This window comes from Coregonus clupeaformis, chromosome 37, assembly GCF_020615455.1.
Source record: "Coregonus clupeaformis isolate EN_2021a chromosome 37, ASM2061545v1, whole genome shotgun sequence".
Classification (NCBI taxonomy): Eukaryota; Metazoa; Chordata; class Actinopteri; order Salmoniformes; family Salmonidae; genus Coregonus; species Coregonus clupeaformis.
In genome coordinates, this window is record NC_059228.1 from 6,939,169 (window position 1) to 6,950,060 (window position 10,892).

The 10,892-nt window shown below is 43.0% G+C and overlaps 1 pseudogene; it reads left to right on the plus strand.

Moving 5' to 3' along the window:
• The first annotated feature begins 223 nt into the window (after positions 1–223).
• LOC121553484 lies at positions 224–9,861 on the plus strand (annotated as a pseudogene).
• Positions 9,862–10,892: the final 1,031 nt, after the last annotated feature.

Sequence of the window (10,892 nt, forward strand, 5' to 3'; positions counted from 1 at the left end):
TATTTTACCCGCTTTTTCGAAAAGACAGGGTTTTTCCATGGTTTTGACGTTTTTCTGGCTATGAACAAAGTCTGTGTATAGACTACTGTGTACCTAGGGCAGGCACAACTTGTTTGACACGTTAAAGATATGGCGCGTGCTCCTGAAACATTTAGTTTCCACAGCAACAGAGGAGGAGCTTGAACTTTCACCTGTAATTGTAGCGGATGTAGTAGACCAACAAGGAAGTTAGGTAGTTTGGGCTGGTACAACTAGCTAGCAGGCTGTAAAATAACGAAATGAGGCTCCGATAAGTCATTTTCCAATTGCTTATTTGTGAAATATGTCCAACAACAATCGAATGGATTTACAGGATGGCAACATGTCGCAAGTTTGGAGAAAATAACGAGGTACAGTAGTGAGCAAGCTTGTTTAGCTAGCTTGCCAACATCAGCTGTTCACGTCTAGTAATCAATGCTACTACTTTGCAACGTTATTATTGTATAATAATAACCGGGTGTGTGTCACAATATGACAAATGCAACAGAACTGAAGAACATGTTTTTTTTTTTTTGCTGTATAGCAGGGTTCTCCAACCCCATTTCCTGGAGAGCTACCCTCCTGTTGGTTTTCGCTCCAACCCAAGTTATTAATCAGCTAACGTTAGTTAATTATTAGAATTAACTAGGTGTGCTAGATTAGGGTTGAGCAAAAACCTAAAGGACGGTAGCTCTCGAGGAACAGGGTTGGAGAGCCCTGCTGTATAGTTATTTAGCTTACTTCAGCCAATCTGGAAATGGTGATTGATGTCAGCTGTTTAGCTTGTTAACTAAATTAGCTAGCCTGCTTAGCTTCAATCATAGCTATCTATCTAACTAGCACATCTGTAGTAGATACGTTTTCTAGTCAACCTGCACAACCTCTTACTATGTGTAACTCTTATCTCCCATTTTGCTCTCAGATGACTTGCCTAACAGTGGCCTGGACATTTGTGATATGTTAACGTTAATCACCAAAGACAAGTGTGTAAGATGGACTGCAGGAATTAGTTAGCTGCTGACTTTCGAGATGTGCTACTAGCTGTACATGTAAATATATGACCAAAAAGCACTGTAAGTTATCTACACCTACATATCAACATGGACATCAAGCCCTAGAAATAAGTTGTTAATATTTGCATGCTCTGTCATCACTTTTTAAGGTAAATTCACCTGCACATACATTTGAATGGCTAACCACACATAAACAGAGCTGATCATGTCACTAGCAAAGCAGGCACAAACGTGGTTCCCAACTCATGTCCAAGCCACTGTTCTCCAAGCAACTGACCTACAAGCTAAGGGGTAAGCATGGCACCAACGACGCCTACGCTATCATCCAGCTGGGCAAAGAGAAGTACTCAACATCTGTGGCAGAGAAAACACTCAACCCAGTGTGGAGAGAAGAAGCCTCCTTTGAACTGCCTGGTCTGCTTCTGGAGGGCAATCCAGAAATCTACGAACTATGCCTTATTGTGATGCACAGGTCCCTGGTGGGGATGGATAAATTCCTGGGCCAGAGTACCATCAATCTCAATGAGATTTTTGATAACAAAGAGCGAAGGAAAACTGAGTAAGTATCACCAACTAATCAAACTAAAGAATATTTTTCCCTTTCAAGGAAGTTTCAGAACAAAAGTACACCTGGTGTCCGCGGGTCCTTAAGTCTTAATCTTAAATGAATTTATCTGATTTAAAAGTCTTAAAATGTCTTAAATTATGTTTCAAAAGTCTTAAATGCGACATAACTGACTACAGTGTTTCTGTTATATTGTGCCGCTGCTTAATTGTTGCCACCGCGGTAAAAAATAAACAATTGAACATCAAATAATACTTGAGGTGCACTTTCAAGATGTTAGAGCTATCTACCTCTGTGCACCATTTTAGATGAGCTAGCTAACTTTTTTTATGTCTTACTTGGCACTGCAAAATGTCAGTCTAGGCATGGAAACCGTAAATTACTTGGTAATAGGAAATACATTTATTTCCATGACAGAATTAAAAAGCAATTTTGGACTGACCAATGTAGATATTTTCCAATACATTCAACTTAAAAGCTTCATATCACGAAATTACGATTTGGTTATGGTATTGAGTATCATTATAGCTAGTATTGGTATTGAAGCCAAAATTCTAAATGCTTAGAGTTTGTGATCTAGCTAATGATGTATCCCATTGGGGTAGCCTAAACAAATGCAGATGGGCAACCCCATGCTTCAGTCATCTATAGCCTAGCCACTATGCTACTATATCCGTTAGGCTACAGGAGAATGCACGTTGCTAAAATAGCACACCTGCCTGATAATATGAGCATTGTAGGTTATAACCTTTGGTGAAGGAGCCAGCCCTGAAAATACTACTTTTTCCCAACATGGGTCATTTCTGGAGGGAAATATTAGCAGGTGTGTGGCGTGAGCAGACCTCAAAATTGGCATTAAATTGCATTCCAAGTGGCATTAAAGGTCTTAAATTAAATGTAATCGAACGTGCAGATACCCTGAGTACAGTACAACTTTATAACTGTTAAATAGGAAATGTGTCTTCTGCTCTGCTCTCCACACGCACAAACACACAGACCACAAAGCTTCCCTAGTCACATTGAACAATGCTAGGCCTTTGGTTTCCTAGTTCTGTATTTTGATGTTTCAGGAACAGCAAAGAGTAGGAAGGAGGGTGGATTTACGGAACTATCTTGTTCATGTCATGTGGCTAACCTGCAGAAATACCATGGAACATGTTCATATTTCAGATTGTGATTCAGAGAGTAGGGTAGACTAGCCTAAATCACCTGATGGTTTGGAAAGAATTGTTACACACAGAGAGCATGTGGTCTGGTGGGGTCATGTCTTGAGTTCTGACCCTAATCACCATGGTGTCGCTGTGGTCAGCTTTCCACACGTTTTCATGCGGGCATAATTGTATGAATAAAGATTCTTATATTCAAAACCACCTCCATTTCTCCACTTTAGGCTAGGCCCAAAGTTTGGGCCCCAAACAGAAGTTGCCAGTACATCTGTCTTGTTGTGACATAGGTTACGCCATTGTGTTCGTTGAAAGATGTGTAATTGAGTTGACTTGGGTGTAGTCTTTGTCGTTGGTGAACTAGTCCAGCGAGAACAGCAGTGAACAGGCTATCAGATTATTTCTGGGTCTTGTCACAGCAGAGGTGCTAATACAGCAAACTGTTCCACCTCAATTCCAGTAATCACACAATTAACAAATGGCCATACTGTCCTTGCTTATTCTTGCCTTATACAGGAATTGAGATGGTAAACTGGCATTTACTGACATGGCATCGGCAGAATATTGTGGTGTGTTCCTTTGGGTATTAGCCAATGCTAACTGAATGTGGTGGAGCTGGCCAGACATGTCTTGTTACTAATTCTGATTCGAATTATAATCGTTTTTCCAGTGGTGTGAATGTATGGAGAAAACCACTACACCAGCTCCACCCAATCCAGGGCGCTACATAAAGTTATTTTGGCTGTGTAGAATTACCATTGCACAACGTGTTGTAGTTAGCTAGGCCTACATGATGAGTAGCCTAAGCCTACATTCTGCTCCGAGGAACAGGAACATAGTTAGGAGGATCTGGTGTCAATTAGCCATCAGTACATTTCATCATGCAAACACATTACCACACTTCCTCTTTACCCGCTAGTTGGGGAGGATTGCGATATGTCATCATCAACTGTTGATGGTTGTATTTATTTAAGGTGCCAGAGCTGATGCACCTCCAGGGTTTGCAGTTATTCAAGTACAGAGCTGATGTGGAGATGTCAATGTACTGGAATTTAATCATCCACACAACTGACTCGCATAGAATGAGCCAGAGGCCTAAGGCTACTCTTGTGCTACCATATACTAGAGCAGTTCCAGTTTGCTAGCCAGCTGTGTACATTCGCTGTGTTTTCAAGCAGACACATGGGGAGGAGAGTCCATCTTGACATCGGAGTAGGCAGACCCTAATTATCGCACACCTGTGTTTGTTGATTGTGAGGAGTTTCCCAGCGGTCTGGGTAGAGTGGGAGTATTGTGGTTCCAGGCAGAGGGAGGTTTATCTTGGCCTTGACACCCATGTGAAGTACAGGGCTGGCCCCCTCTCAGCAGCATGCTGTGTGGCTCCTAGATCATGCTTCAGAGGACAGAGCCCACTACTATGGGAATTAGGCTGGCTAGACCAAGAGAGGGCCATGCCACGGCGGTTCTTTGGCCACTCAGTCCGAGCACAGTTTAGGGCCAAAAATATCATCCCTGTCCACGTTCTGTCCACTTTTCCCATGACAGAAGTAGACTAAAGCTTGAACAGACAGAGGTTGTGCTCGTTGAGGAATTGTGGAATTTGCCAGAACACCTATGCTGTTTGAGAGGTGGTTTAAATGTTGACTTTGTATTTTGAGTGAGGTTTGTTCCTAGTTCTACAGTTCTGCAATCAACAAACCCTTGGTTTGTATAAGCTAGGCCTAGGCTATGGAGAAGCCATCACTCTCATTAGCATGTATGAGTTGCATGGTTGTCCTGCACCATTGCCTTTTGAATTTCCCAATTGCTTGTCATAGCAGTTCTGAACAAAGGTCAGATTTGTGCAAATGTCACCCCTTTTTCTCACAGCAAAGGCATCAATCGTATTACTTCCAGCAGGCGAAGCAAAGAGGTTAAACAAACAGGAGCAGAATGGCCTCGACGAACCATATTATTCAACATTCTTTTCGAGATTACAGTTTGCAGGGAATTATGTTTATCCCTCGTATAATATGCATTCTCAGGGAGGCGAAAAGCTTCAAATTACGTGGCCTGTGGATTTATTTGGAGTGAAATTGGTGAGTTCCACCGCAGACATTTTACCCTAGTCATTTATTGAATACATAAGGGTTGTTGCTGTTCCACAGGGAAACGTGTCAGACACTGAGACAGTTTTTGGTCTTCACTCTACTAATTTTTTCAAAATGAAGCAGCTCAACTCCGTTATGTACTCTCAGATTTCTGTATTGTACCTTTTAATGAAAGTTTTCACCTCCAAATGGATGCAGCATATCACCTTGATGAAAATATGGCAAAGCCTAGAATTTAGATGCATTAAATAATAGGCCTATATTTTCTACCGATTTTTAAACCACTTACACCAATATTGGAAAACATGTTTAAAATGTATTCATTTAAAAAAGGATGGATACGTATCCACCACTGTTGCCATGACAAACCTAAATTAATTCAGAATAAAAACGTTGCTTTGTTTTAGCACCCAACAATGGCACCTGATGTTTTCTTTGAATCTTATATTCCTGTATTCATTTTAATGTGCCACATACACAATTTACAGATGGCTAATAATTATCCGTCTTCCCTTCTTTCAGCTGGTACTCCTTGGACTCCAGGCCAGGGAAGAAGAGGAAGGAGAGAGGGAAGATCCAGGTCGGCATCCAGTTCGTGAGGAACAACATGACGGCCAGCATGTTTGACCTCTCCATAAAGGACAAGCCCCGCTCGCCCTTCACCAAACTCAAGGACAAGATGAAGGGCCGCAAGCACGACGGTGGTTTCTCCGACACCTCCTCAGCCATCCTGCCCCGCTCCGCCATGTGTGACTCGGAGACCCTTCGCCGGCCCAGTGCTCCGGACCAACAGCCCCAGCCAGAGCCCAAGGTCAAGAGACCCTTACTGGCCGGCTCCCATACGCTCTCTGCAGCCCACTCCATGTCCGACCTCATTGGCACCCACTTCCGCCCCAAGCTGGACTCTATGAACTCCATCGGGCAGCTGGGTAAGGACAGCAGCTTCCTCTAGTATTAGGCCTATTTTAGTATTTTCTTGGATTAGCCTACATGTATCGGATGAGTACCCCTAAGGACCGATCGTTTTTTTGCCTGTGATTTAGAATTGTTTCCATGAATATTTCAGGTATATTGTTTGTGTTTGACAGAGAAAGGGAGTGGTGCTGCCCCTCACAGGCGCTCCCAGGGCGAGGTGCCAGGCTACCAGGACAACGAGGCGCACAGTGACCCTTTTACTGATATCAGCGACAGCCTGCCGCAGAAGTACGCCACCCTCCCACGCAACCGCAACCCTTTGGAGGGGGAGAAGGGCCAGCTGTGGGACCGAGGGGAGAAGAAGGAGAAGAAGGAGAAGGTCAGCCTGCTGGAACGTGTGACCGGGAAGAAGGAGGGACGCAAGACCCACAACGGGGGGTGTTCGGGCAGCTCTGGAGACCTGCGCACAACCAACCCCTTCAGCAGCGACTCTCAGGGCGACACCCAACCAACCAACCCCTTCCTCTCACACTACAAAGCAAGGTAACGCTTTTCACGTCCACACCACCATGTTTGGTGTCCAAGCCAGGGTCATGTTCATTAAGCACCAAACGGAAGAAAAGGAACTGAAACGGGTAGGGACTACCTGGACTTATCTAATAAGAATTGCTAGAGATAGAAATAGTCCACATAGAACAGCTCTACTGCTTGTTAGACTTGCTTTCAATAAGAATGCAGATCTGTAACTCACATTTCTATGTGAATTTGGTAGGGTCCCCCAAAAAGTTACATAATGCAGCTTTTAACAGCAGCCATCATACACTACCTCTGTGGTCATTTAGGTTTAAGGCAGATGATACTTGGTGGTTTAAACAATGGTGGGCAGGTTATTGGTATTATAACACTCAGCCACAGGTAAATATGATTTGATGTATTTGCTGATTTTGTAATTCAGTGTGCATGGATGTTTTGCAGTGATAAAAATCCCACCACTAATGAAGACATCCGAAAGGCAAGCGAGAACCACGGCAAGAAACATGTAAGAGATCATAATTTACACACTTTTTTGTGGACTAATCTCAAAGAAAATGAAGGGGGGGGGGGGAAACAAGAAGAAGAAAAGCATAGGCCTAGTTTTTTGGGGAACTTGCTCTGAGGTTCAGAACACCAACTTTTAATTGAGTAGCTCTCCCCGATCTCACTTGACATTGCAGCTGGTGATGTTGGTCTCTGAGCTGATGTCTGTTCCGTCTTTGACACTTCACTATGAGTGTCATTAAACTAATGAACAGCTGAAAACACTGGTCATCATCTCTGATCGGCTCATCATTTGAAACAGTGTGATGTTTCGGTCTCTAAGGTCAGGTGAAGTACTGGTACCGTAATTGGAACACTTTTTTTTTTTTTATTCAGGACAAATCTGTATGAAGTTGTCATTGGTTTGATGAGGGCGGGTTATTTGCCACCTTAGTTTTGTCACTTTCTGCCCCCCCACCCCCCAAAAGAAAAAGAAAAAAATAAGAAAGAACGCTCTCATGGTGCTTAATTCTAGTAGTTGCTGGCCATTACACTGCAGAATTAGTATTAACATGGTAAGAGAACAGCGTCCGAAGTGATGTTGAAATGAGAAGCGGATGCAGATAATGGATTTCCTCACCTCTCGTTGAGGAGTTGTCTTAACCACATGTGCCCCTCCGTACACTGCACTAGCAGAAATGAACTGGCAGTTCCATTTCCTCTGCTTTCAGGCCCTAGCTAATTAACCAGTCAGTGAGGGAGGAGGGGAGGATAGTGAAAGATTTAAGGACGGATCTTTTAAATACTCAAAGCAGGGCTCATTAGAAGCAGTAAGAATGCCAAGTGTGCTCGCCTTATCTCCTCCTCACTACTGATTGCGGAATAATTGTCAGTACTTTGGTAGTTGATGGTCATTTCCAGGCCTCTGTCACCAGCCACTACAGCTCCTGGCTGTAGCTTTATATAATGTCTGGGGCTCTTTGGCATGTGTGTAACGGACACAATTGCTCGTACAGTATAATGAAACTGAGCTGGTAACTTGATTTATGTTTGGAAAGTCTCTCAGCGGAATTGGTTGTCTTCATGACTTGTCAGCTCTTCAATTTCTCTGGAAGTGCAAAAGGCCTATTTCTCAGTATAATTTAACTTTGTCTCCAAAAGCATTTTCACTTCCACAGTAAGCAGTTGCTAAACCCCCAATCACACCACCTGTTTTTCTCTGATTAAAAACGTGAGGCACATTACTTAGCTACTTTCAACTTTGGCTGCCCAGAAAACTACAGCAAAATAACTTGAAGCGTACCTACGATGAAGGAGCGCAGCACACCTAGCATGTCCACATACCATTGAAAACAGTGGAAATAAAAGTGCTCTAGACTCTATGGATGGGACCCTCACATTTTAGTTTATTTGTTTCTCATACTTGGAAGAGATACAGTAACTGTGGTCCGGCACTTGGTCTTCTTCACATCGTAGACACCGCACAGCGATGGCAGCTTGGTTTGGGCACGGGGAAGGAGACTAAGTGAGGTATTTAAAACAGGTTGATGACTGTATCTGCCTGGGGGACGATGTCCATTGTTGAAGCGATAATGTGGTACCTCATTAAAAAAAGATTACAGCTCCTCTTGTCCCCCCCGTAATGGGATCGGCACAGACTGTGATGCACCCGGTCCTCTAAAGAACAAATTCATCCAAAATAGTTTGGTTGCATCTTTCTTTTCGTGTTCATTAGTATGACCTTTTGTTCCGTGAATTCCGTAAATATGCGCTCTGCCGTTTCCAGTCAGCTTCCACATTTTTTGTCTTAATTACTGTTTTCTGCATGGTTTAATTTGAATGTGATGCTTTTGTCTACCAGCTGGTCAAGGTCTCTGTCTAGGCTGGTTTGGGAGGAGGATATGTGCTTTAAGATTTAAAGAGGGAATGGGGGTTGAAAGCTTTTTATTTTCTAGAAACAGATACTAAAACATCACATTCCTTGCCATAGGATTCCTGATTGTTCGAGCCATCTATGATTTTCTTATTAACACTATTGTGACTTGGGCAGATCAAACACCTGAAATGAAATACAATGGCATTGACAGTGCTAACAAACCTGTGGAGTCACAGGCTCTCAATTAGTCCTGATGCCACCAGGGTATAATGCATTCACCATGCATTTTTCTAACACCTTTAATTAGGCAGTTAGTCTGTCTGCCATAATAGGAGGGATTCCCTGGCCTAGCCCACCTTCCATCTTGCTTTAGCGCTAATTTATATTTAGCTTTATTTTTCTATTCCTCATCGAAAACAACTGTCTCGGTAATTGTCTCGTATCTCAAGACGCGTTTGGAGTAATATACTTTTTGTAAATGGTGCTATCAATGTTGAACTCCTCATAATGTCTGTGGTTCGCACCCGCAGGAGACAAAGCAGATGAGCGTGGCTTCCTATAGCAACCTATCTTTCGATGAGGTGGTGCATGAGCTCATCAAGCAGAAGGAGGTGGTGAAAAAGAAGGACGCGCATATCCGTGAACTGGAAGACTACATTGATAACCTGCTGGTGCGCGTTATGGAGGAGACGCCGAGCATCCTACGGACACCCTACGAGCCCAAGAGGAAAGCGGGGAAAATCTCCAAAAAGAAGTAGGGTCCAAAAGATAGGGTCTTGTTACAGTGATGTCCCATCCTAGCCATTTAAAAATGTATTGTGGGTATAGAGCAAAAAAAATGAAGAGAAGGGGATTGACCCCCTTTATATCATCATTTTGATTTGATTTCTTTACAAACACTGTATTGATGCAGCTTATACAGTTTTATATGTTTGGTATGCTTTGATTTGAGTTTACACCAGTTTCCCCAACAGAAAATGATTGGGGAGTGAAGTACTATACCCGACTACATAAATATCTGACATTTGACTTGCATTTTAGCTAACCCCATGGCTGTCCCATAATGATAGATAGACTAACCTCTGAATCAGTTGCTGTAGAGTGATCCGCTCCTGCCTGACCGTTTTCCCAAGGTGGACACGTTTTCACAATAGTGTATACAATAGACCTGTGCACTTTCGCACACATATAACATGGGAAAAACACCGACAGCTTCTGGAAGCGATTGTGTGTACATGGAACCACCATCAAGCTCGATTTGCATTTCAACACTAAGGCCATACAAATGTAATTAAATGTTTAACGGATGCCCCTCTTCACTTCTCTTAAATTTATTAATTTTTTAAACGTAAGATCAAGTCGTACTGAAAAATGGCATGTTTAGATTAAAAAAAATAAAAAAAGTCCTCAAAATTCCAAAATGAGATGATGCACAACTTCCTGTCGGATTATTGCTGAACTATGCCTATTTTTGCCCCCCATCATTAGGCTAAAATCACTTGATTCGTTCGCTAGGTGTTGAACTATGGTCTCCCGAGTGGCGCAATGGTCTAAGGCACTAGCTGTGCCACTAGAGATCCTGGTTCGAGTCCAGGCTCTGTCGCAGCCGGCAGCGACCGGAGACCCATGGGCGGTGCACAATTGGTCCAGCGTCGTCCAAGGTAGGGGAGGGTTTGGCTGGCAGGGATGTGGGATGTTTCCCACGGGGGGCCAGTATGAAAAAAAATATATTTAAAAAAATACATGCATTAACTGTAAGTCGCTCTGGATAAGAGCGTCTGCTAAATGACTAAAATGTAAATGTAAAACTAAGGTTGCTTTAGTATTTTAAAGGCATTATCCAGCACTTTAATAGTTACCAGTAATTCTGAAAGTAGCACTCACAAGCCAAAAGTGGTCCCTGAAAATGTCCTACTACGTCACTCGCTCTGCTGTGGGTGCATCTTGCTAACTGTCATTCATATGGCGAGGGGCTGAAGTTAATTTGTTGATCTCAAATTGCTAGGGGGCTAGCCCACGTGGGGAAAATGGTGTAGCACAGTTTCAAGAAAAATAGGGATTTCATGGCGAATTGAAGTAAGACAGTAATTCTGCTCATAGATTATGCATATATGAACTACACATTGACTCATCCAGCCCAAAGTGGGAAGTTTAAAAGAAAATACTTGGTGGTCGCCAAAGTTCCGGAGCATGTCTTTAATAAAAGGGGCTACTTATTTTTTTGTTCGGTTTGCT